Genomic DNA, 27,938 nt, shown 5'->3' with positions numbered 1-27,938 from the left:
GCAACCTGAGAAGATCCAGGGCCGGCCCCTTGCACGCCTCCTTCCTTTATGACCTGGTTGCGGTTGCACCCCCTGCAACTGTGAATGTTACACCACTGGTGGAATCCATGACATTGCCACGTGTCAAATCCATGACCGTGCCACGTGTAAAGTCACTGAGCTCTTCAGTACGACCCATACCAATAGCAATGTTTGTCTTTGAAGATTACATGACTGTGGGCTTGATTTTATGCAACTGTTTGCAATGGATGTGGCTGAAATACCTGAACTGAATCCTTAGGAGTGTTGTCCACATACTTTTGGCCATATAGTGTATGTAGGATGAAGGGTATACATTATATCTGCGAGTAATAGGAGGTGGGATTGGGGGAGTCAATGGGAATCAGAAATAGGCGATACAGGTAATTGAATGATGAATATCTATATTGTTACCTCTATAATAGTTACAATGTATCTAATAATGAATGTATCGGTTATTTTCTTTCTAGATTACTTGCGTCTCCATGTTATGCTGTTCCCTGTCAGAGGTTCGGACAGACTAATGTGTTCAGATGACCAGGTGAACACCAAAGAGATGGTTTCCTAAGCAAGGTATCCGTTACAAGAACTTTTTGAATTGTTTTGTATTGCAGTTTATATGATACTTTAGGTAGTAGAAGATGCAGCCAATCAGATCACAGCTGTTATTTTCTAACCTGCATTACATACTGTGAGTGACAGCTGGAATCTGATTGGTTGTTCTGAGGATCATCTCTACTTTTTTGTTTCAAAATTTTTTTTGTGTTCTACATTATTATTAGCTTATACATAGAATATAAAGTGAATCAATTTTTGGAAACTTTTTATCAAAAAATTATAATATTTTGTTTATTATGATGAATACGTGCCTTCAGTTTTCTATTATCCATGTCTTTTGGTCCTTTTGCGCCAGCAGGTGGCATCAGAAAATGGCTGCTAAAGATAGATGGGTATATTTTCCAGTTGGGTCTATTGAGTTCCTATTGATGCCAGCACCGGGTATTGGGTATTAGGAATATTCTCGCTCCCTACACTGAGCAAGTGGTGGAGTGCTGGCACTTTATTTCAGATGTTTTTGAGCAATAAAAGTGAACACACCCTTTAAAAAATGGAAACAGATACTTCTTATAAGAACCAGGAGGTATATGTCAACTAGCAGAAGTATCAGATGGTGGAGTTTTCCTTTTAAGTGAATCTCCACCTTTTAAAATGGTGTAATTTTTAGGGGAAAAACTCTGTGCTGATAAATTTCTTAATATATCTTTATAGCAGCATGAGCTCCATTTTCTGACACAGAGCTCCAAATCCCCTGCATAAACATGGAGCCACATAATACAATTCTGTCTACCTGTAGCCACCACTAGAGGGAGCTTAGGCGAGTACTGTATACTGTTCTACTCTTGAGTTTTATGTCTAAACAGTATGCAATAATCTCCTGAGCTCCCCCTAGTGGTGGCTTGAGGAAGACAGAATTTTAATATGTAGCTCTACGTCTATGCAGGGAATTTGGAGCTTTGTTTCAGAAAAAAACTGCGTTTTACTGCTATACAGATATATTAAGAAATGAATCAGCCCAGATTGCCAGAAGCAAAAATAATAATGGCTCACATTTACGAAGACGAATACAAAACGCCAAGTTGCAAATTATTTTTATTTTTTGAGATACAGCTGCTTTGTATCCTGTATACAGAGCAGCTGTATCTTGCGATAAATCCTGTATCTGTCAGATCAGCGGGACTGACTGGTTTGGTGTCAGCAGGTCCTGCGTGTCCCTGAAACGCTGGATCCACCGGTAATCGATCACATCTAAGTTATGAACTAAGATGTGATCGATAGCAGCTTGATCCTGCATGTCAGGGACATGCAGGACCCACTGACAACAAACTCGTCAGTCCCGCTGATCTGACGGATACAGGATTTATCTCAAGATACAGCTGCTCTGTAACAGGATACAAAGCAGCTGTATCTAAAAAAGTAAACATCATTTTTAATAAAAACGAATTAGAAAGTTGCACCAAACACACTAATTGTTAAGGATCTGCCAGGCACAGCTTCTGTATCTACGCCCATAGGTAATCAGCAGGGGCGTAGCTAGAGGCTCATGGGCCCCGATGCAAAAATTCTTACTGGGCCCCCCCCCCCCCGCAAACTTCCCATGGCCGACGGTCCGCTTTCAGCTGCATCGCTGGGTCTCCTAAGTGACCCAACAATGCAGCACTAGCAGCCAGGGGCGTCACTAAGGCTGGGTTCACACACACTATTTACAGACGTAATTCGGGCGTTTTAGCATTGAATTACGTCCGAAAATGCGGCTCAAAAGCGTCGGCAAACATCTGCCCATTCATTTGAATGGGTCTTACGATGTTCTGTGCCGACGGTCATTTTTTTTTACGCGTCGCTGTCAAAAGGCGGCGCGTAAAAAAGTGCCTGTCACTTCTTCAGACGTAAATGGAGCCGTTTTCCATGGACTCCATGGAAAACCAGCTTCAGTTACTTCCGTAATGGACGCAGCAAAAGACGCCTGCACATGCCATTACGGCTGAAATTACGGTGCTGTTTTCTCCTGAAAACAGCACAGTAATTTTAGCCGTAACGGACGCTGCCGTGTGAACATGCCCTCAGGGCTTAAAATGTCCGGGAAATAGCCCCAATACATATGTGTCCGCCCCCCAAAAAAAGTGTGTATATGAGACAGCATAGCATATCTATAGCACTACGACCCTATAAACTATGGATAGGATTAGATACAGTGGCTGAGCAGACAGTATCACACATGATAGGATTAGATACAGTGGCTCAGAAGGCAGTATCACACATGATAGGATTAGATACACAGCTCAGCAGACAGTATCACACATGATAGGATTAGATACAGTGGCCCAGCAGACAGTATCACACATGATAGGATTAGATACAGTGGCTCAGCAGACAGTACCACACATGATAGGATTAGATACAGTGGCTCAGCAGACAGTACCACACATGATAGGATTAGATACAGTGGCTCAGCAGACAGTATCACGCATGATAGGATTAGATACAGGGCTCAGCAGACAGTATCACACATGATAGGATTAGATACACAGCTCAGCAGACAGTATCACACATGATAGGATTAGATACAGTGGCTCAGCAGACAGTATCACACATGATCGGATTAGATATAGGGCCCAGCAGACAGTATCATGCATGATTGGATTAGATACACAGCTCAGCAGACTGTATCACACATGATAGGATTAGATACAGGGCCCAGCTCGCTGACATTGCGGCTCCAGCGCTGGACCCAGGATAGGTAAGAATAATAATTTTGCTTCTTTATGTGTTACTGATTATTTTTGTGTTTGTGTTTTTTTTACAGGTTCGGTTGTTGGACTTCGGATTCGAGGACTTCAATGACGGCGTTTTTTTTATTCTCAATAAAATGGTTAATGAGGGTTGTGTTTTTTTATTTCAATAAAATATTTTTTCTATGTGCTTGTATCTTTTTAAACTTTATTATCACCGCCTTAGTAATGGCCGCTGGCTGATTGACGACCTCCATTACTAAGGTGAGGCTTAATGTTAGCAGGTGCAGAGGCTATCACTAACCCCCATTATTACCCCGGTACCCACCGCCACCAGAGGTACTGGGAAGAGCCGGGTACAAACCAGTACCCGACCATCTGTAGTGACAGGCAGGCACCGGGGTGGCTGCAGGCTGGTAGTATTAGGCTGGGGAAGGCCAAAAACAGTGGCACCTACCACCCTGGTAATGCTGCCTGCTGCTGCTGTGTTGTATCTGGCTGGTTATGAAAATTGGGGGGGACCCGACATCGTTCTTTCCAATTATTTATTTTATTATTTTTTTTAAATGACGTGGGGTCCCCCCATTTTCATAACCAGCCAGATACAATAAAGCAGCAGCAGGCAGCATTACCAGGATGGGAAGGGCCACTGTTTTTGGCCTTTCCCCTCCTGATAATACCAGCCTGTGGCCACTCCAGTGGCCGACCATCACTACAGATGGTCAGGTACTGGATCGTACCCGGCTCTTCCCAGCATCCCTGGTGGCGGTGGGTACCGGGGTAATAAAGGGGGTTAGTGTTAGCCTCTGCATCCGCTAACACTAAGCCCCGCCTTAGCAATGGACGCTGTCAATCAGCCGGCGGCCATTACTAAGGCGGTAGTAATATAGTTTAAAAAAAAACACAAAGACATAGAAAAAATATTTTATTGAAATAAAAAAAAAACCCACACAGCCCTTATTAACCATTTTATTAATAAAAAAAAAAGCTGTCATCGAAGTAGTCCTGGAATCCGCCGTAGTCCAACGACCGAACCTGTAAGAAAACACACAAAAAATGATTAGTAACACGTGTGTTAGGGTATGTACACACACACTAATTATGTCCGTAATTTACGGACGTATTTCGGCTGCAAGTCCCGGACCGAACACAGTGCAGGGAGCCGGGCTCCTAGCATTATACTTATGTACGACGCTAGGAGTCCCTGCCTCGCTGCCGGACAACTGTCCCGTACTGAAAACATGATTACAGTACGGGACCGTTGTCCTGCAGCGAGGCAGGGACTCCTAGCATCGTACATAACTATAATGCTAGGAGTCCGGCTCCCTGCACTGTGTTCGGTCCGGTACTTGCGGCCGAAATACGTCCGTCAATTACGGACGTAATTAGTGTCTGTGCACATACCCTAAGGCTTAGATACAGGGCCCATGTGTGATACTGTCTGTGGGACCCTGTATCTAAGCCTACCACAAGGTAGGCTTAGATACAGGGTCCAGCAGACAGTAATCTTATACAGTATAAGATTACTGTGTGCTGGGGCCCTGTATCTAAACCTACAGTGTGGTAGGCTTAGATACAGGGCCCAGCAGACAGGATCACGCATGGGCCATGTATCTAAGCCTACCATGTGATTGGCTTAGATACAGGGCCCAGCAGACAGGATCACACAATCTGTGATCCTGTCTCATGGGCCCCCTAAGCCTGATACATCGTAGGCTTAGGGGTTGTGCAGTCCCTAAACATTGATGGCCTATCCACAGGATAGGCCATCAATAGCTGATGTGTCGCCCGGGACCCGCAAATCAGCTGTTTTGAAGGGGCCGCAGCACTCGTACGAGAGCTGCTTCCCCTTCATTTCACTACTCGCTCACACTGTGAATCGCCGACACCGATTCACAGTGTGACCGGAATGAAGTGACAGGAATGAAGGGGAGCAGCTCTCGTACGAGTGCTGCGGCCCCTTCAAAACAGCTGATTGGCGGGTCCCGGGAGTCGGACCCCGCCAGTCAGGGCAAATCTTACCTTCCTCTTCGGCCGCGGCGGGAGTTCTGTAGTCTCGATGCTGTGCGCGGCGGCATAGAGCTGTGACGTCATGCGCTGCGCACAGCGCCTGACGTCAGGACCTCCGCTGCGATCCGGAACCAGGAAGGTAAGTAAAGTATGTTACTATAGTAACAGGGGCCCGCGGCCCGAGTTACTATAGAAACTTTTTATTGATGTGGTGCGGGGGGCCGTGGGCCCCCCTGGCTTCGGGGCCCGGTCGCAATTGCGACCGCTGCGACCCCTATAGCTACGCCAGTGGTAATCAGTCTGCACCTGCTTCTATGTCTGTGAGACTGACTCCATCTTCCACCACTCAGGGTGGCAGGCTTAGGAGTGGGAGAGCCTATCACAGCCTGTCCAGACGGAGCTAGCTCCCGCCCTCTGTCTATTTATACCTGCCTTTCCTGTTCCTCCTTGCTTGTGATTCTTCTCTGTTGGTTTCCTGGTCCTGCTGCAGCTTCTTGACCTATTTGACCCTGCTTCATACTGACCCTGGCTTACTGACTACTCTCCTGCTCTGCGTTTGGTACCTCGTACACTCCTGGTTTGACTCGGCTTGTTCACTACTCTCCTGCTCTGCGTTTGGTACCTCGTACACTCCTGGTTTGACTCGGCTCGTTCACCACTCTTGTTGCTCACGGTGTTGCCGTGGGCAACTGCCCCTTTCCCTGCTTCTGTGTACCCTTGTCTGTTTGTCTGTCGTGCACTTATTGAGCGTAGGGACCGTCGCCCAGTTGTACCCCGTCGCCTAGGGCGGGTCGTTGCAAGTAGGCAGGGACTGAGTGGCGGGTAGATTAGGGCTCACTTGTCTGTTTCCTTCCCCCCATCATTACACTAATACACATTTTTATAAAAAAATAAAATAAAAAAGAATTGCTTTCGTAGGTGTACATAGCCTTTAATGTGGACTATTGTGTTAAAAGGTGGACAATCCCTTTAAGGTTTCTGCTTTTCTTTCCAGGGATTATATAGGAGCCCAGACTTTACATAAGGGATAAGCAAGTTGCTGTTCCTACCTCGCTCAGCCTATTAATCATTGCTCGCTCCATCTTCCCAGGCCGCATCCAAGATCTATATCCAGTCTCTGTCTGGGAGCGGCTGCCGTGTCTTTGTGTAAGCTGCTCCTGACCTATTTCGGTGTAGCGACAAGGAGTATGCATTATCTCTGAGAGGGGAGGGCGGCAGCGGCGTTCTCCAGATACGTGCGGATCTGCTCTTAATTGCTCCTGGAAGATCTATACCAAGACAATGGCTGATTTTTTATTTTGACTTCCTATAAAAAATTTCTGTACACTTTGATTGACCTGAAAAACATTTCCCGTTACAGAAAACGAAACAACGTTACTCTCATTAGATCAAGCGAATATTAAGTCCTTGAGTCGGGAATTACTGGCGGATTCCAAGTGTTTAGCAGAATGTGACTCTTCTCATCACAGATTTTGTTCTGTTTCTGCAAAAGTTGGGTGACAACCAATATGGCTGCTATTATTTCTCTTAAAGGGGTTGTCACCCAGCTTTTCCAGACGCTAGAATGACAAATCTGCTTTGTTATGCAGTAATACAGTAGCGGGGAGCGTGTGGCTGCAGTACTAGACCAATTTGCCATTCAGGACTCTGAGAAAGTTGGGTGACAACCCCTGTGGTAGATGTGATAGCGGCCACATTGGTTGTCACCCAGCAATGACTAAACGGCATTCGCAGCATTTTATATTGCAACTATATAATGAGTAATATATATCTAAAATATATATATAGAAATTTGTATAATATACATATATAAAATGAAAGTCCTTTAATCCGGCATCTAATAATCCGGAATCTCTGATAATCTGGCACTTGTTTTCAGCCAAAACGGCAAAATAATCTGAAATTTCATCAAATTAGCGCCGTGTGAACATGCCCTTAAAGTTAGTTTTTCCCCAAAATATTCATTTTCAGATAGAGATCCCCAAGAACAGCTCCTCATTGGACTTGACTCTTAGTTCATAGGGCCAATATACATGACTTTACCTGTATTTATTTAATACAGATGTAGCAGAGCTGAGTTTGTCATTTAGTACATGGTGATATAACAATGTATTATTTTCCATTTGCCCACAGGTAAACCTACAGGCTTCCTTAAAGGGATATTCCCATCTTAAACATTTATGGTATATATTCACAGGATAATCCATAAATGCCTGATAAGTGCGATCCCGATAGTTGCCTAATAGCCCTCGACTCTTTCTGTAACGCCCATCAATTTCTATAGACCTCTATGGGGAAGGAAGTTTGTATGGGGAAACCGTATGCACCCTTCTATTGACTTCTCAGGGGAAACCGTCCATTGTGAATCGGATAATGGGGGTCACAGGACCCCCTTTTTTTGCCAACAGTTGAGAGTCCCATAGGTGGATCAGGTATATATGTTCTGTCCTGTGCCTAAACAGTAAATATTTAAGATGAGTATACCCCTTTAACTTAGTATCACAACAGAATCAATACTATGGTTGATTCAGCTCTGCTACATCTAAAAATAACTATGTCACCTGATAATTTGTCTCTTTTACGTCTGCTTTCTAATATTCAGCAACAAATCTGGCTTTTAAGCTGATGAGGATTACTGGAAGGGGAGCACATGGCGCGCAGGCTGTCAGCAACTGGGTCACCGCAGCATAAAAATGATGCCAGACCTATATTTTACCTCCTGTACAATAGGCTGGTTTCCCCTAAGCGCAGCGTAACGCAGACCATGGGATATGATGCTGCCGGCCTTATTACATTGTAAATAACAGCTGGTACAATGAGCCACCAATGATGTTCAGATAGCCAGAAATGACTGACGTGCCTAATGTAGAGAGGAGCGTGTCATTCAGTAACCTGATCATGTAAACCACCATGTTAAAGGGAAGAATTAGCCATTAAATAGGACATCTTCTGTGTGCCCTATATGCTGCATCTGGTCTCTGCTCTGGAGGACTACAGGCATCTCATTGATTTTACTAATTACCGTGCAATACTTTTTTTTAACCTGCAGGGGCGCTGTAGGCAAAACAACTGTTTTCAAGTGAAAGGGTTTTTCCAATGTAAGACATTTATGGCATATCTATGGGATATCCATAGAGTAGAACGGAGAGAGAAGCGCATATGTGTAGCCAATCTCCATTCTTTCTTCCCAGGTGGGACAGGGATCGGGGGCCTGGGACCCCTATCTATGAGGCATTTATGGCATCTCAGTATTGCAGCGTTTATTGTTGGGCATGTTGCATATTGGTGAGAACTATTTCAATCATATTATTAGGTACAGACATGTGGATTCCTTGTTTTCATTTATACCGGATTGTAATCATGTCCTAATCGGCGATCACAATGATCTGCCCTGGAACGGATGTAGCCAAGTTTATCTTGACTCTGATAACTTGCTGCAGCGCGATATCACACAACAAAAGCCATTGGAAAGTCATTAAAAACATCAAGTTAAAGTTTCTGACACTGTGTATTTAATGCGTTAAACGTCAAGATAAAGATGGCTACATCTGTATGATATATGCGCACAAGTCATTACTTATACAGGTTCCCTGGCAGGCCATTACTGAGATCCTGTGTGTGTAAGTGGACACTGTGGATCCTCTGATCGGTCTGGGACCACGTAGGTGAGAATTTGCGGCTGGGGTCGACATCTCCTCGCTGACAAATCGCTCGATTCTCACCTTTTACCCGGAGTGTCCCTTTAAATTGTATAAATTGCCCTTCTTTCAGACTGCTGATGGCCTGGGTTATTTGTCATGACAAAATTGACAAACATATGACAAAGGAATCCTCTGCCATCTGCACCTTATAAGATGCTTAGACAGAACGGAGCTTTTCTTAAGTATGGACTGCACTTATAATCCCATCACTCTTAAAGGGGACATCTTTAAATCCACGGAAATAAGATGTGAAGATGATGATGCTGACCAGAGGAGTCGACGTTATATTATTGAATAATGAGATAATATGGAGGTTCCTTTTTTACGTAAGAATGCCTTGTGATTGCGGCTCGCTCGCCGGTGGACTCGTTCTTTATAATTGACAGACTTATGAACACAAGATTCTCATCTAGCTACAATGAAAGCAGCAGATGTTCAGACAGATATTATTTAAACTTTCCCTATAAGAAAACATTACGTTATCGCCACATGGTCACAATAATGAATCTGCTTTATGAAGTCTCCTTCGATGTCATTGTTTATGTCTTAAAGTACATTTTCACCTTCGATGTCATTCTTATGTGCAACTTTTTGTACTGATTAATTTCTTAATATATCTTTAAATCGGACAGTTCCCTTTTTCTGATACAACGCTCTAAATTCCTTACATAGACATAGTTACATGATAAATTTCTCTCTGCCTGCAGCCACCACTAGGGGGAACTCTCTGCATACAGTGTCATGATTGAGTACAATGTATGAATCCGTATGCTGTAAGCTCTAAAGCTCCCCCTAGTGGTGGCTACAGGCAGGCAGAATTGTATTATGTAACTCTGTCTATGCAGAAGATTTGGAGCTTTATATCAGAAAACAAATCTCTGAAAATATAAAGATCTAATATAAAAAAATGGTATCAACATAGGATTTCGGACCTATTGAGATAAAACAAAAATATTCACTTTAAAGGTGCCCTGTCTGTTTTTTAGGACATGTCCTGGTCTTCTTTGGCTGAGAACACTTGCAGTCAATGGGTTTGCAATACTGAAGCTGAATAAATAAAAGTATAGGACTTTCCATTTTTTGGGGGGAAGGGGGTGGAGTGGGCGTGGCATTTTGTTTTCAATTTCGGCATGCGCTAGATTTGTGATCTACCACTTCCATGATTACAACTCCCAGCATACCTTTACAGCTGGGAGTTGTAGTTTTGTAACACCTGGAGAGCGAAACGTCAGAGACCATTGCTCTAGTTGTAAATTTTCCCCCCATAGCTGTCAATGCAAACAAGGCAGCCAGAGCAACAGTCTGCAATCCGTGGCTGTCCATGTGTTGTAAAACTACAACACTCCGCTGTCAGGTCACTTTATTAACTCTTTCATTCCTATACATTTTCCAGGTCCGATAACACGGGCTGAAAATATTGTACAAACCCTCATGACACTTGTCGTACTGAGAACTTCAAAAGTGGTAAAACATGGACCTCCTATTGAATTCTGCCTGTGGCTCCCGCTTCTGTAGGGTAGAGGACCATATATATACTCAGAACGTGGCCTTTGCTCAACCCCTATAAGCTCCATCTTCTTCCTTTTCAATTATCTATGCATTAGAACAGTTACAGGAATATATCCCGGCAAATCCTTCTAATCCAGTCTATCAGGAGCATTCATTCTAAGCGGAAGACACAGCCGGGCAAGGATCAGGGATGTCCTAAGAGAAACAAGACCTGTGAGATCCATAATCGCATCCTGAAATAAGGGTCAAGCTCACAAATTACTACTGGAGAAGTTGGCGAATCTGATGGCCATATGAAAGCAAATTTTGTATTTTACAGATTATGTATGAATCCTCTCTCTTCGGAGGACCGGGCACGGCATCCCATTGATTTTAATGAGCACTGTGTAATTCCTTATTTCTCCTGTGGTGGTGCTGTAGGGGAATTGAACACTTGCTGCTGGCTTCCCCTCTTACGAGGACCCGGAACAGTTATGCATTACACAGACATCCTATTGATGTCAATGAGCACTGTGTAATTCCTTATTTCTCCTGTGGTGGTGCTGTAGGGAAATTGAACACCTGCTTCTGGGTTCCTTAACAGATGACAGCACTGAAACCGCGAGTGACCATCTATAATCTGTGAGGGAATCCTGCAGTAAGTGTTTACTTCCCCTGCAGCACCCCCACAGGAGAAATGAAGCATTACAGATTTCCAATTAAAATCAATAGACGGTCAAGTCTAGGAACTTCATAGTGAGGCTGAAAAATAATGATCCTGAACGGGAAACACCCCTCAATTATTTCCTAATACTGCTTTTGTTTTCTAAACCTCTTTAAGTATCCAATAGAACTACAATATGGGAACTTTGTGATGCCTTTATGTAAACTTTGTAGCCATCCGGTTATGACTATATCTTTATTCCGGTGTATTATCCCACACATCTACTTGAACAAATCCACTGTTTATTAGAAGTGGTTGTATTCCGCATTATCTCCTCTGCTCCAGCCGCTGATGCATTTAATCTGTAAAGCTGTCAAATGACGGATAAATGTTCTCATAACGACCTTTCTAATTCTTACAGAACTTTCAAATGTCATTGTGGCAGATGATACGAGATTTCAAATAAAATATCTTTTATTTAAAAAAAAAAAAAAAAGACGGAGAACTTCTAAGCGCCTTAAAACCGGCAGAATAAATCATGGACACTGTGAAGCACTGCAAATGGAGAAGTTATACTGACCCTTTAAGGGGATGAGTTTGCTGCCCTAGCCCTGTATTTAAATACCCCGGTCAAGACAAAGTGGCTTGTTGGCACCCTACCCAACACACAGCATGCAATGTCCGTGGCTGCGGGCCTTCAGATCCAATCTCCTCCTGACAGCCGCAGCCATGAGTCGGCAAGCGCTGGCTCTAGCCTCCTCCTCAGGAGACGCCTGCGCTCGCGTCCACTCACCTCTGCCAGATCCCGAAGGAAAACTCTAGGAGGCCATCACATAGACAAACTTAGGAAACATCAACAACACTCAGGCATAGAAGCAGGGGACTGGACCCCTCTTATAGTCCAGGGTACTCACGGGTTCAAGCTCATCAGAAGTCTGGTGCGCGCACGCTCATACCTGCTCTTAAAGGGGCAGGGTGCGCACCGGACTTCTGATGAGCTTGAACCCGTGAGTACCCTGGACTATAAGAGGGGTCCAGTCCCCTGCTTCTATGCCTGAGTGTTGTTGATGTTTCCTAAGTTTGTCTATGTGATGGCCTCCTAGTGTTTTCCTGTTCCTGTTCCCTGCATTCCATACCACCCTGGTCGAGCACTGTGCTGTGCCTAAGACGTGTCATGCTGTATCCCACGTCTGACCTGCTTCACCTCGCCTGACGTCTACCTGCTGCCTAGTCCAAGCCAAGCCTGCCCTGCTGCTGTCCAAGCTGCCACAGGTACCTATACAAACTATAAACATTGACCTGCGCCCTGTTGGCCAGCTGCCTTACCGCCAAGGTCGGCACGGCTCAGTGGGTCCACAGACCCTTCGTGACACAGCACCTTGGGAACATACCCGATAGCCCGTCCTAGCTCTGCCCCTGCTTAAATAGCCAGAATATTAGCATTGATCACAGCTGATCGAAGGGGATTCTATGAACTGGACCCTAGGCGATCAGCTGATCTCCAGGGCAGCTGCATTAGAGAAAGGGTGGTCTTCTTGAGTCAACCCATATAAAATCTAAATCTAGAGAACTGTGTTATATTTTTTATCAGCACTGGAAACCTGGGTTAAAATCTAACCAGGAGCATAATCTACATTACATTTTTATGTTCTTCCAGTGAGTAAATTTCCTAAATTTTCTCTGCTTTTTTCCCATACACCTCATTGACTTACAAGGAACCCACCTATAGGCGGCGCTGGAGGGAGTTTTATTCCGGTTCTCGCCACCAGGCAGCAAAGTAGGCGGCACCAAATGGGGCTGGGCCCCCTCTCTCCAACGGCCCCCTAACAACCACATGATCTGTCTCTATGGCATGTAAGCCCTTGTGGAGAGCTGTTTTGCCAAATCATAATGATAGGTTCATTGGGTGTCCATGAAATTGACCCTAGTATTTATGTGATATAGGGCTATTAGATTGTGAGCCCCGTGGGTGAGTGATTACAATGTGTGTACAGTACAAGGTATAGCTTTCTAGGAACTCTGAAGGGGATTGGGCACATCACAGAGCCCCGGGACCGCTATGATTTAGGAATCAATGGGGTCTAAGCTCACAAATCCCTTCCTATAACATCCTCCGATACTGTATATCCCTTTGGATATTTGGTGGATTTCCCTTTTAATAAAAATGGATTTAATATTCCACTTGCTATTCCGGGAAACATATGGGAGTTTGTCCTTCTTAACAGGAGTCTCAGTTATTTACATATTTGCATTTTTTTTATTACAATTGGCAACAAACAAGCTACTTGGAAGACGGTGATTTTGGCATCATCGAGCCGTAAACGTACAAAAAAAACATATTCTCATAGATGAGGAAGCTCTCGATTCACTCAACTGAAATAGCTTATAAAGTAGCAGCAGTGGTGATAGACCCGCCAGCATCAAGCGTTCCTGGGTGCTATGGTGTGATCTCAACGTACTGGATGGGGTCAAATCATTTCTATTTGTGTTTTGTATTTGAAAATAAGAGATTCCTCCAAAAGGAAGAGCCACCTAGCACTGTTTCTGGGTTTTTGCCTCTCATCAGCACGGAGCAGGGTACTGGTTGGCTAAATGAGATGCCTTAGACCCAGTACCCCCTCTGAGCTGTGTCTAAGGCCAGTACCCCGCCAAGCTATTTTTTTGTATGTTCAACTATTATTGGAGGAATGCAGGAAAGTGGGTCACGCTTGGGTTTGTCACCTCCTCTCTTCAGTGTGATAGTTGGGGGAGGGGGCTTGCGAAGCATGTGCCTTAGGTGCTGGTCCCCAGGGGGGGTGCAAACAAGCCACTCTTTCTTGGCCGTGGTACAAGGCTAGGACAGCAAACTTAATTGAAAGCTCGGACTCAACCTATCTCCCGATCATCTTTCATGATAGGTCTATTAAAATATCTTCTTATTAATGAATGCCTAATGTAGGACTTAATTCGCTGCTAATTACAACCTGTGTTGCCTGCTTGTACTATGCTTGGGGGATGTCCTGGATCATCGTCACAACAATAAGGGTGGCAGCGGTTGCCGTTAAAACCAGTTCCCCATATCTAAGCACCCTTCTAAAGAGATAAGAGAATGCCAGCACTATATGCAGGACAAGCAGATGCCAAATACCAATAATGCTAATTTCACAATTAAGTAATCACTAGGTGGCGCTATGTCCTGAAATATAATATTGCTTCAATCTTTATCATGTATATAGATCCAAAATAGATTTGTGCCACCATATAGGTTTGAGTGTGATGTCACTGGCAGTCAGGTGGGGGGTCCAGGTGCAGCTTTAGCATTAAAGCCCTGGAGCTTTACCTCTTTTGTAGACCCTACGAAAGGGTCATTGTGGGAACTTGTACAAAAATTGCCCCCATGGAAGACCCAGCTCATGATATCCATAGAGGTTTATTATTGCGAGGATCTGCAGAGTCAATGATTAGGAATCCTTCATGATAAATAGCAGGTTCTTGGTTCTCCCCGGATTCCCACCAGTCGTCCATGACGCTCCATTTACTTTGCAGATCGATGACCTGCTCAATAACCTTTGAATTAAACCTGTTTTGCGCTCAATCATCTTTAAGGTTGGGTGAACATTGTAGAAGTCCTGAACTGTGACATCCTCTATGAGGACAGCTGTGACCGCTGTGGGACTTACGAGTACAGTAGATATTACATATCGGAGTCTGAACAAACAGCAAAGACACTGGGTGAGATTTATTAATACTGTCTAAAGTAAGACAGGATAAAACTAGACCCGAGAAGCAGAATCTGCGAGTAACTTATGACTTGCGCATCTCGCGAGACGTGTTAGTCCCTTTTCTGTTTATTAACAAAATCATTTTTCCACCAAAAAAAATTGTGCACTCCATTGATAAATCTGGCGCATTTTAGGAATCCTATTTTCAAAACTGTCTAGGAAGGTGCAAAAAAGTGTATAAAACACATCATAAATGTGGGGCACAGTGTGTACACCAGTTTTTGGGTGCATTTTTCTTAGTAAATGTCCCCATTGTCCTGTCCAGAGTTATTATTCTAAACTATGTTCTCAATATCCCAGATCCCCAAGTCTTGGTTGTTGGTTTTTCCACAAAATTGTATTTGCAAAGTCTCCTGTAAAGAAAATAATACACAGTAAATATAGTCATGAAGTTTCGCAATATAACAGGTAAAGACAGGGGGCTCAGGACCTTGCGTATTCCCACCCTATAATGAGACGGCATATCACTAGGATATGCCATAACAGTATAATCAGTGGGGGTCCAACCTCTGGGAACACGGCTGATCCTCAAATAACCGGTACAACGACGCTCTCAGCCACTGGCTGCGCAGGGATCTCTGCAGCCCCATTTAAGTCAAATATTCTGGCAGTTGCGTCCACCAATCAGAAAGTGATGGAATATCCTAGCAATATGCCATCCATTTCATTAATGGCAAAAAAAAAAAAATCACTTTAAATTTCTACAACTCACGTTAGTATTTTTTAGTGAGCTTCAGTGCATGTTCACCATCAGGGGGCAGTGCTGAGCTATAGCACTAACAGCTTTATAATAATTCACTTACAGTGGGAGGTTTTGGTTGGCACATTATCTAATAAAATCCTATTACATGATGATGATTCTAATACTACAGTAAAATTAATCCAGTAGTCTATAGATGATGATAATCCACCTTCTTTTTCCAGCACATGTTGATAATCTGGAATCTTAAAAGGTCAAGGCTGACCGGACATAACCTAAAAATCCCTCTAATTAAAATGCACAGTGGTAGATTTTATGTATCTGGTCTTCCTGTAATTCTCTACCCTCAGGAGTAAATTTGAAATACGTTTTATGACCTTCCAATAATCCAGAATATTTCACAATCCAGCACCGATCCTCCCCTTCTAATAAAATTGTCCAATCTTACGTAAATAAGTCTTAGCCATTGGTCAATAAAAAGTTCTGCAACTTTCTAATGTACTTTGTGTTTTAATTCCTGACCATTTCAAGATCTATGCTTGCTGTCAGTGAACCAGAACATTCTTGTTTACACCCAGTGGTTTAAAACTCCTGCTGACCAAGATCTATCAGAGTGGAGTTAAAGACATGAATGAGATTAACGCTGCTGCTGTATTTTCCTGCACTGATACATTGTAACACTCTCTCTGTAATGTGCAACATAATAGAAAACTGCGAGATAACGAACGCCATGTTTTAATTCTCTGATGTTTTCAGCTTTTTTCACTCCCAACAACTTTTTCTGAATGACTTCGCTAACCTCATGCAACAACAGTCTGTAGGGTGATCATTATTGCTGCGGTCTGCTGTTATCTGCGCGTTCGTTCTTCTAAGGGATCCTCAGACATATAATTATCCGCTTCTTGCATAATTGGATGTTATAATGTCACCGACTAATTCTAGTCTAATTTGGATGCCATGTCTTAGTCTTAGAGCAGTGGTCTGTAACCTGTGGCTCTCCAGCTATTGTGGAACTACAACTCCCAATTGTCAGGGCATGTTAGGAGTTGCAGTTTGACAACAGCTGGAGAGTCACAGATTGCAGACTTCTGCCTTTGAGAATAATATGCCATTGCTCTCTAGGCTCCATTACTATAGTATATGCAGCCAAAACGACTGTATCGTCTTAAAGGGCATGTCCACCCCTCCAATTTTTTTTTTACCCAATGCATTTGAAATTAAAAATGATCCGACTTTGCAAATAATCTTGATTAAAAATCGTATAATATTTTGTGTATACAGCTCCTATGCAGACCTATGTGTTTCCATAGTTGCATAGGTAAGCACAGGAGCTGCAGACACAAAACGATAGGAGATTTTTCATCAAGATTATTTGCAAAGTCGCATCATTTTTACTTCTAGATACATTGGAGTAAAAAATTGTTGGTGGGCATAGCCCTAAACGAAAAACTCCAGACCAGTGGGGGCAAAGCAGGAGGGCACTATCATTCATTACTTGGTGCCCACCCTCACACCCGTGGGAGTAGAGCTCCTCTTTATAGAGGGCAATAGTGACTAGTAATTGCCGAATGAATGGCCTGGGGGATCGCTCCGTGACAACGACAGATCATTCATTATGGTGGAGATCTGCGGTTGTCCCCCGATTCTTGTATGGACTGTGGTGAGGCAAGACCCTAGGCAAATTTCAGAAGAAACGGCAACATCGGGATTTATTTGGAATGCTCATTGACAACGAAGTGACCAATTCAGCTCTGCTACATCAGCACCAATGTAATATAGCTGAAAACAATGCAGGCTAGGTTATCATTAATAGGGTTGGCTGCTGAGGACAAGGCACAGCTTCTGCTCCATCTGTGTCTTCAGTTCTGTGACATGTCTCCGGGCGTCTCAGGCTTCACTTAGATCGGCATATGGGAGTCTGGGCCTTCCAGGTATCACATGCTGAGATACAGGACAGCTCTGTATAGTTTGCAGCAACCTTTGCTGGCAGTGCGCGCTGGGGCTATTTATTCAGCGGCAGCTTGAGACCCTCAGGACCCTTATACTTTCCATGCAATATTTAACATATACTGACAAGACCAATCTCATCTATTCACAGCGCGTTTCAAGGCCAGCATTGTCTTATGGCAGATTTATCGGAACCCATGTGAGCGACTTCATATAATATTAATATATGAATTCAAATTGGCCATTTATCCCTTCAAATCCCATATTCATAGATGTGCCCTATACGATTCACAGCCAATCAAAGGCGAGCAAAGGCTGTAAAGAATTCATATTGTATAACATTGTAAAACCGTATTCATCCTTCAATTCTTTAAATAAATTGCGCTTTCATGATCTAAAATATCTCTAAAATTAATATTATATCATATATTTGCCTTTGCAAATCTCAGAAACTGGCATTGAAGGGTATTGCAGCATTCCTTTCAATGGAGCTGAGCTGCAATACCGCACACAGCCCATAGACAAGGGTGGCAGTGTTTCTGGAAGAAAGACGCTATGTTTTTCTAATCGTATACTATACAACTCCTTATGCCCTGGGCTATGCAGTGACCTCCGAACGTGCAGTATGTAAAGTCGAACGGCGGTCACAGCCATAGAGATGCATCCAGCTGTACTGTCTGAACGAGTCCATAGGATCAGCTCACTTCCAGGTAGTACAAACAGGTGCGGTCCATTTGGAAAATACTCGAAGGTCAATTTCACAATTAAAAGTATATCTTTATTTATAAATATCAGAATAGAGCGCAAGAACAAAGATGCTAATGCGGTTCGAGCTCAACAGTCCTCACTCTATGCTATGACTGAGAACTGCTGAGACCGAAACGCGTCAGTGTCTCTTCTATAATATAGGGATGGAGAAACTGAAACGGGTAAATGTCTTCATTTTGGTGTTATATTTAAAATAGAGAACTAATTATATACTATTAACGACTTGTATAATGACGGACATTTATTCCTGTCACCCCTGCCGGCAAGTGTGACCAGAGATCAGACACTGCACCCCCAAACAAAGGGCCCATTAGAGATCGAGGCGACCAAGCCATGTGCCAATACTTATAACCTCCATGCTGTGTACCAATTAGAGACTGTAACCACTACCCACTGTGCCCCAACCGGAATAAAGTTCATTCAGTTGTGCCATGTCTGCTTCCATTGGTGCACCATCGTCGAGTAGGGTACCATGTCAGGGGCAAGAGCCACACACTAAAAACTGACCCTCAGACCCAGAGGCGTAACTTGAAGCACCTGGGTCCCAATGCAAAATCTATAACGGGGCCCCCACCTACCATAAAGTATATAATTTATAATACTGGTGTCTTTTTATGCGGCTGAGGTTTTTTTGGATCCCTTCAGGCTTCAGGGCCCGGGTCCGACTGCTACCACTGCACCCCCTATAGCTAAGACCATGCTCTGACCCCAATGTGCAGTTGGGGAGATTTATTAAAGGGGTTGTCCAATAAAGCCTGTTTCATTAGAAAGTTCTCTTGATGATAAGCTAATCATGGGGGGAGGCGTTGTTGGAACCTCCCACAGTCGTCTGCAGTAAGTGGGGGAATCGGCTGGCAGGGGAAGGAGTAGCGGCGCTGCAGGGAAAATGGAGCATTACAGTATTCCACAGCATCACTGAAAACAATGGACCATTTATGTAACACTCAGATGCACCGAGTCATCCACAGCTACAGCCACTTATTATAGGAGGGGAGGGGCAGCATTCGGGACCGCCTGCTACTATATCATTTTGAAGTGGTTGTCCATCCAGACTGTCTCTTTAAGACCTGTATTCTGCTCCAGGGTATTCAAGTCAGAAATTGCAGGTTATATACCCCGTATTCTCTTGTATTGGGATTGCAGGTTGTGTACCCCATATTCTCTTGTATTGGGAATATGGTAAAATTGCAGGTTGTGTACCCCATATTCTCTTGTATTGGGAATATGGTGGAATTGCAGGTTGTGTACCCCATATTCTCTTGTATTGGGAATATAATGAAATTGCAGGTTGTGTACCCCATATTCTATTGTATTGGGATTGCAGGTTGTGTACCCCATATTCTCTTGTATTGGGAATATGGTAAAATTGCAGGTTGTGTACCCCATATTCTCTTGTATTGGGAATATGGTGGAATTGCAGGTTGTGTACCCCATATTCTCTTGTATTGGGAATATAATGAAATTGCAGGTTGTGTACCTCATATTCTCTTGTATTGGGATTGCAGGTTGTGTACCCCATATTCTCTTGTATTGGGAATATGGTAAAATTGCAGGTTGTGTACCCCATATTCTCTTGCATTGGGAATATGGTGGAATTGCAGGTTGTGTACCCCATATTCTCTTGTATTGGGAATATGGTGGAATTGCAGGTTGTGTACCCCATATTCTCTTGTATTGGGAATATGGTAAAATTGCAGGTTGTGTACCTCATATTCTCTTGTATTGGGATTGCAGGTTGTGTACCCCATATTCTCTTGTGTTGGGAATATTATGAAATTGCGGGTTGTGTACCCCATATTCTCTTGTATTGGGAATATGGTAAAATTGCAGGTTGTGTACCCCATATTCTCTTGTTTTCGGCTTTCAGGTTGTGTACCCCATATTTCTTGTATTGGGATTGCAGGTTGTGTACCCCATATTCTCTTGTATTGGGATTGCAGGTTGTGTACCCCATATTCTCTTGTATTGGGAAGACCGATTCTTTTTAATGCAGTTCTCCCGGAGAGCTGATGGAATATGGTGCACGATATGGTTAGCGTTTTACCACCGCGCCATTCATGTGACGTCACAAGGTGTTGAACACAATGATTACTTATATTGTGTCAATGCCGGGGAGCCACATAAAGAACGACTTCTTTCCCATTGAAACATTTGTTCAATCTCTCTTCTCTTTTGCAATATTTTGCCCGTGAACCGGGAGTTTTTTTTTCGAAGTCTTTAATAATTGATCAGGAAGACTAAATTAAGCCGTGTGTTATAAATTTCTATCTTGAGTAAAGCACATCATCATGAATAATTCATCATTCACATTGTGTTGATTCTGTCTGAGAGCCACATATGGACGGAGGCTTCACCATTGCAGGAGAGCGCTGATAGTCAGGAACAGATACCAGCATGAACAGCAGAGGGCGCCGGTCTGGATCTGCAGTAAATAAATTTCTCTTCTCAAAATAAATCATCTGGAATTTTTTGGTCGTTTTCTTTTTTGCTTTATAATAAAAAAAAACACAAGCGCTGACAATGAACTGGGAACATCCAATGTATCCTGGTCCAGGATGCAAGGAACCTGCTTCCATTTTTCTTATTGATGGATGTACTTAGCTTATTATATCTCTATCTACATTTATATTCAGAGTGACCCTTTAATAGATATGGCTGGTGACCACAGGTCCTGTTCAGGTGACTGTGATTTTGTACAATAATCTGATACAAGAAAAAACTCAGCTAACCTATTAGGGCATGGCCACACGTGGCGGATTTCCTCCGCAACTGTCCGCATCAATGCCGCACAGAATCTGCGTTGCAGATTCTGCTGCGGATCTGCCCAAAATGTGCAGTAAATTGATGCGGACTAGCTGCTGCGGACTGCGGTAAAAGTACTTCCCTTCTCCCTATCAGTGCAGGATAGAGAGAAGGGACAGCACTTTCCCTTGTGAAAGTCAAAGAAATTCATACTTACCGGCCGTTGTCTTGGTGACGCGTCCCTCCTTCGGCATCCAGCCCGACCTCCCTGGATGACGCGGCAGTCCATGTGACCGCTGCAGCCTGTGATTGGCCTGTGATTGGCTGCAGCCGTCACTTAGACTGAAACGTCATCCTGGGAGGCCGGACTGGAGACAGAAGCAGGGAGTTCTCGGTAAGTAGGAACTTCTATTTTTTTACAGGTTGCTGTATATTGGGATCGGTAGTCACTGTCCCGGGTGCAGAAACAGTTACTGCCGATCGCTTAACTCTTTCAGCACCCTGGACAGTGACTATTTACTGACGTCTCCTAGCAACGCTCCCGTCATTACGGGAGCCCCATTGACTTCCTCAGTCTGGCTGTAGACCTAGAAATACATAGGTCCAGCCAGAATGAAGAAATGTCAAGTTAAAAAAGCAAAACGCACTTCATTGCGGAAATTAGAATCTCCATTGAAGTCAATGGAGAAATTCCGCCATGAGTCCGCAACCAGTCCGCCACTGCTCCGCAACAGACAGAGCATGCTGCGGACACCAAATTCCGCTCCGCAGCCTATGCTCCGCAGCGGAATTTTACGCATCGTCTAAACGAACACTGCTAAATTAAAGTGGAAGTCAATGGAGAAACGGCTCCGCTGCGGATTAACGCTGCGGAGTGTCTGCAGCGGAATTTAAGTGAAATTCCGCCACGTGTGAACCCAGCCTTAGGGGTTCTCATGACAAGTTTACTGACTATTTATAATAATAACAACCAGCGGAATTATGAGTGCAGCTCTGGAGTATAATTCAAACTGTTTTGCATCCTCTGACTCCAGACTGATGCATTTTATACTGAACTTATACATTGTAACAAACTATCAGGACAGGAGGGAGACTTGTGTTACTGATATGTATCACTCATAGAGGACTGTCTAGACTGGATACAAATTTAACAAACTCTCAGCTGTGAGAAGTGTTAGACCTGTATAGTTGTTCAGCCTCTGGATGTAAATAAGGAGACAATACACTTTTATTTTGGAGTGCTGAGGGTTTGGCTCTTTGTCATTTAGTTCTTACCACTTGTCTTCGACCATTTAAAGTATATTTCCCCTTTATATTGTTACAAAGTAACTCTTATTTCGTCCTATGTTCACATTCACTGACAGCAAGGAGATTTTTTTTTAAGCCGCCAAAGAACTAAACAACACAAATTATAGTCAAAATCCTTTAACCCAGCAATTGAGTTTCATGTACTTTTCTATGACCGGACGATACTCCAGAATATTTGATAATTCGCCCTTTACCAGGTCACATTGATGTCGGATTAAAGGAAGTTTGCTATGTATTAGAAAGTTGCAGAACATTTAATTTACCAATGACTTAATAGATTTCCCCAGCAGTAGAAGTAGTGGCATTGTTAGGATTGATGGGGGTCTTACTACTGGGACCATCACCAATCCTGAGAATTATGGAGCTGCAGCGCTCGATCACTACACAGCGATGCTCCCCTCATATGGGACCCAACTGGGACTCCTGTATGTGGACTGCCTGTTCCTCCATTACCTCCACCATCGGAAGTGTCATCATGTTACATGAAGAATTCTATTCTTTCTTTCCACAGCCTTTTCCGGTCCTGTGCAGTGTAGTGCTGCACTGTGTATAACTCCAGCTGCGCAATAGATACCTCCATGGCTATGTTTATGTTGCACAGAGAGACCGCGGATGGCAAATATTTATTTTATGACTTAATTCCTTCGATTATTTTTATTTGCGTGCATAACGGCGCCGCCGCACTTGATATTCATTTTCTTTTTTTTCCCTGCTTTAATATACAATGTAATTGATCTTCAATGTCCGGCGTTAAGTGCTCGGTGCAATTTCACCAGGGGAACCTCTGTAGCCATAACAGATCAGACTGAAAATCAGCTTTATTACTGCAGCAAACTGGAAACCGGCTTTCTTGGAGAAGACGTCAATAAAGCAGATTGTCAATTTAAGCCCTAAGATAAGACAAAAAATTTTTTTGTCCATTTCTCAGATTCTCGTCAGGAACGGTTGAATGTTACTTTTCCGTATGTGAGGTCTGTGTGCGGGCGGTGGCGTCGGTTTCAAGTAAAGGTTCATACGTTGCGCCTATTGTCAGATTATTAATGGCTGTGGCCAGAACTGTCAGTACTTCAGATGCATTTCCACGGATGCGGGGTTGGTCCTGCGCAGCTGGGTTTTCATAGGACCCGTAGCTCGTATCTACAGCGTCATTGTTGTTTCTTCCATGTACTCGCCACACTCCAGGGTCACAAAGCAATTAACAGACAATAAAGTGGAATAACACAAGAAAAATAAGTGAAATATACAATTGAATTCAATTGTATATGAATATAAAACAATATCCAAAAATATAAAATAAAAAACATAAAATAAAAATATACTATAAAATTATAATAATAATACTATATATATATATATATATATATATATATATATATATATATATATATACACATATATATGTGACAATATTCAGTATAATCCTACAATATGTAAATATACAACAATATAAAATATAATATTTAATATATATTGCTAGTAACATACAATACAAAAACATTCAATGCAATTCTAAAGACAAAAATAGTACGTAAAAAGATACAATTACATTCTAATAATAGACATATATAATATACACTACAAATCCTACGCTAAACAAATATATACAAATATATAATAAAATATAAAAATATCAAAATTGCAATAATATACAAAAATATTCTATACAACTCTAATAAAAAATATAATAGTATATTAAAATAGACAATACAAGTTCTGAAATCTGTACATCTACAATAATATACATAAATATATAATACAATTAGAAAATAAATAAATACCGATTTTTTTGTTTTACCAAAATATACCATAAACTAAACATATTTCCATTGAGTTAAAAAATACTATAATATTTAGAACATTTACAATATAATTTTAAAAATATTCAAATTGAAAAAGTTGTCTTGTCCTTTTATAATGTTTTATACTGAACAATTTCTTTGTCAGTACAAGAGGAAGGAGAATGTTCAGCGTGAGATATCCCCAGGGCTTAGACTGGGGTGTGAGGAGTTCTTCAGATGAAACGTTCAGATGAAACGTTGCAGGGAGAGCTCTGTACTGTCAGCAGTATCAGCCTGAAGCCACTTGACATCTGTAGAGTGGAAAATGCAGACTAATCAAAAAAGTAAAAACACACTTTTTGACATGAAAAAAATATGCAAAAAGTATCAAATTCAAGGAATTCCCCTAAAGACGTGGTCTGTGCCAGAGGCCGGAAGGGGTCAGGCAGCTCCAGCAAAAGGCAGTGTCAACCATGAACCTCTAGTAGGTCCTCAGGGGATGGGGCTCCTTAAAAATACCTCTTGTAGAAGGGGCAGACTCAAAGACTAGGTGCAGAATTCCTATAGACCAGAACAAGGGACCAGAACAAAGATGGAGTGGCTCACCACAGTACCAGAGAATCCTCCAGTTGGCCCAGGTTCTGAAACAATAACGGGCCCTGAAGGTCCAGCAGAAGACAACCCCATTTGGAGCTCCAGAATAATTTCTTGTGGTGGGCCCAAGGAACTCATCCAACACTGATTAGGAATGCTGAGTAGTTTTTTGTAGACCATTACCCAGGACAACTTTTTCTGTACCAGATAACGTCTAAGCCAAGAAGACCTCCATGTAGGACTAGTAGGACTTCTCCGTTATGAACCTAAACACAACTCCAAATAATGATATTGATGGGGCCAGTTCTGGTTGTATGTGGGCCCTTTGGTAACAATGTCACAATGGGCCCATGTCTCCTCCACCCTTGGCTTGAAAGCTCAAAGTATGATTACCCAGATCGCCATGGATCTCCTAAGCCCAGTGGGCCCGCAAACTGTTTTAGAATTCTTACCAGTGGTGAACATAGAAAAGATAGGGGCCCCAAAGATCAAAGAGGGGCCCCTATTATGGGCCTGTGCTTTTTTTTACTTCATACCTTTTCCGCGACCCCCTTGTTTGCTAACAATGTAATTCCTGCATTGCACTGGTTCTTGCAAAGGGCATGGGAAAATTAGGGTTGGGCCGCCTCTCGCCAACGACCCAATATTGTTTTCCTATATGGTATGTAAACCCTTGAGCAGTGCATTGTGGGTGCTCATATGGAAGTGACATGTTCAACCTCATAAAGGGGTTGTATAGTGATTCTTTTAGACACACCAGCCCATGAATTGTGTCTTTATTGAAGTGCATAAGCTGCAATACTACACACAACCTGTGGACAAGTGTGGCGCTGTTTCCAGAAGAAAGCAGCCATGTTTTTCTAATTCTGCACAACCCCTCTAAGTCACATATCTGACATCTGGGTGGAGCTAAACTGTTTACAACGGCAACCAGCAGAATCTTGAAAGCAGCTCTGGATGTGACTAGAGCAGAAATCATTATTTAATTGAAGAAATAAGTATAGAAATTTGTTTAGCTATGTATTTGTGACAGATGTGGCTCAGTAATTAAAGGTGCAGCGTCTAAATAGACAATATATTATTGGTCCAGGCTCTTAATGTTCACAGAAATCCGATGAAGTTGTAGTCTCTGCTCTGCCGTTCGATTATTGCTCTGCGATATTTGCAAATCTAAGGAGAGCGGTTTACTTAAAGGATGTCGTTTTGCTAATAGGAACATCTATGGATTTGATTTTAAGCTCAGGTGCAATTTCACAGTCTTGTTCTTAATATTTGCTGCATCAATAAGGATTGGCACGAAAAACAGCGAGCGAGCGTGCGAGCGTGTTCCTGATACAATTTCTTAAATTGCGTTCTGTATTAGAGCTGGAAATTATATTTGATATCGACAAACTGGAAAGAGAAATGTATCTGATCAAATGGCTTAAAAATCGTCTTGAACTATTATATTGTGGAATTGCATTATAAGCAATTGCCTCATATTAGTCTATTACCCAGACCGATCCATGTGCAAACAGGAATGATCCAGCAATAGATGGGAGAGCCAGAGATCCCCCGAGCAATTAAAGATTAACTAGGTGTAACTATTAGGGAATTGCATTATGAGCGATTTCCTTAGAGAATTGTAAGAGCAATTTACTGTTCTTGTATTATCTTTGGGGGATTGCACAGTGAGCCATTTCCTTTCATTTAATACCCTAAATCTTTCTATTTACAAGCAGTAAAGTTTCGGGTTATAGATTTATTTATGACACTGGGAATTCTGGGAGATCCACGGACCATATGACAAGGTATATATATATATATATATATATAACCCCGCTCGCGTCTTGTAGGTGCAGCTTCTGTCCTATATTCTGTGATTCTCTATGCATTTACATAAGGCGACAGTCCTCCCATCCCATATGTTGTATGTGATAAATGTCACTGGTAACATGTATCTAGTATCTGTATATATGTTTAACTGTGTCCTTCCTGTATACTACAGTGTATATATCTATAGTGTCCCCCTCATTACCCAAATAAATCCTAATCCGTAAAGCTGTGGATGTCTATTACATGTGGAGCAGCCCGACATGTTGTGTGTACCCTTCAACCCTTTTGCATGTCTCCTGTAGATATATTACTTTTCCTGGCATGCTTTCTGATGGTTTCCCCTACTTTGGTGCAGTTTCCTGCCGCCTACACATCCCATAGGGCTGTACACAGAACTTTGAGCCAATCAGATGTCTTCATTAATCTACTCCTCCTCCCCTCTCACAGCATGCAGTATCACTGAAATACTGGGAAGCTGCAGCTGCATCCCCCTCCTCCCTGCCTACTATTTACTTTTTATATTAGGCAGATTATTTTAAAAGGTAACTAAACTTTCAGAAAACTTCTGACATGTCAAAAATTTTGATCAGTGGGGGTCGCTAAAACGAAGCGGCAGAAGCGCTCAGGTGAGCGCTGAGATGCTTCGTTCCTGATTGGCTTTTCTCAGAAAGCCGAGCTAATGGCGTACGGTCTCGTAGACTTTCTATTTCAGACTGAATAGACGATCAGAACCCCAGCGGCTCAGCGCTCGCCCGAGCACTTCTGCTGCTTCGTTTTAGTGATCGGTGGGAGTCTCAGTGACATATCAGAAGTTTTCTGAAAAGTTTAGTTACCCTTTAGGAAGAGGCTACAGGAGGCTGGAAGATGAGGAATATGTCACTCTCCCCTAATAAGATATGTTACAAAGTTTTATATATTGATATGTATTACAGGTTTATGTCGCTACATGTGTTGAAGTGGTCACAGGAAGTTCTATCCGCTGTATAGTAGACTGCTTCTCCATGCTGCACAGACTTGTTTTAGGTCTCTCTGAGCAATCAGCAAAAATATTGCACAGGAAATCTTGCTGCTTCAGGGAAAAACATACAAACAGGACAATGTGGAAAAGCTACAAGGGCACGATTTAAGTTAAATGCTATGTATGTACTGTATGCATACTGTATACATCTATATGTTGGGGGAGACATTGTATGGGAAATTAAGATGGACTACCCCTTTAAAAATCTATTACAATACACAATGAATTTGACATCTTTATATATAAAGGGGTTCTCCGGCTTCTGCAAAATAATGTTGTTTTTTTTCTGTATCTTTATTTTATACAGTTTTCCAAAATACTTTCTGTATTAATTGCTAC

The 27,938-nt window shown here is 42.7% G+C and overlaps 1 protein-coding gene across 2 annotated transcripts in view; it reads left to right on the top strand.

Moving 5' to 3' along the window:
• Window positions 1-27,938, top strand: part of LRFN5 (leucine rich repeat and fibronectin type III domain containing 5) — a 161,997-nt gene that overhangs the window by 105,149 nt on the left and 28,910 nt on the right. For both annotated transcript variants that reach the window (XM_075844280.1, XM_075844279.1), the window contains exon 2: window positions 489-591. The gene's annotated coding sequence lies outside the window, so the exon portion shown is untranslated. The remainder of the gene's footprint in view (window positions 1-488; window positions 592-27,938) is intronic.

Source organism: Rhinoderma darwinii, chromosome 12 (assembly GCF_050947455.1).
Source record: "Rhinoderma darwinii isolate aRhiDar2 chromosome 12, aRhiDar2.hap1, whole genome shotgun sequence".
In the NCBI taxonomy this organism is placed as follows: Eukaryota; Metazoa; Chordata; class Amphibia; order Anura; family Rhinodermatidae; genus Rhinoderma; species Rhinoderma darwinii.
The sequence above is the reverse complement of the archived record's forward strand: the minus strand, read 5'-3'. Positions and strand labels throughout refer to the sequence as shown.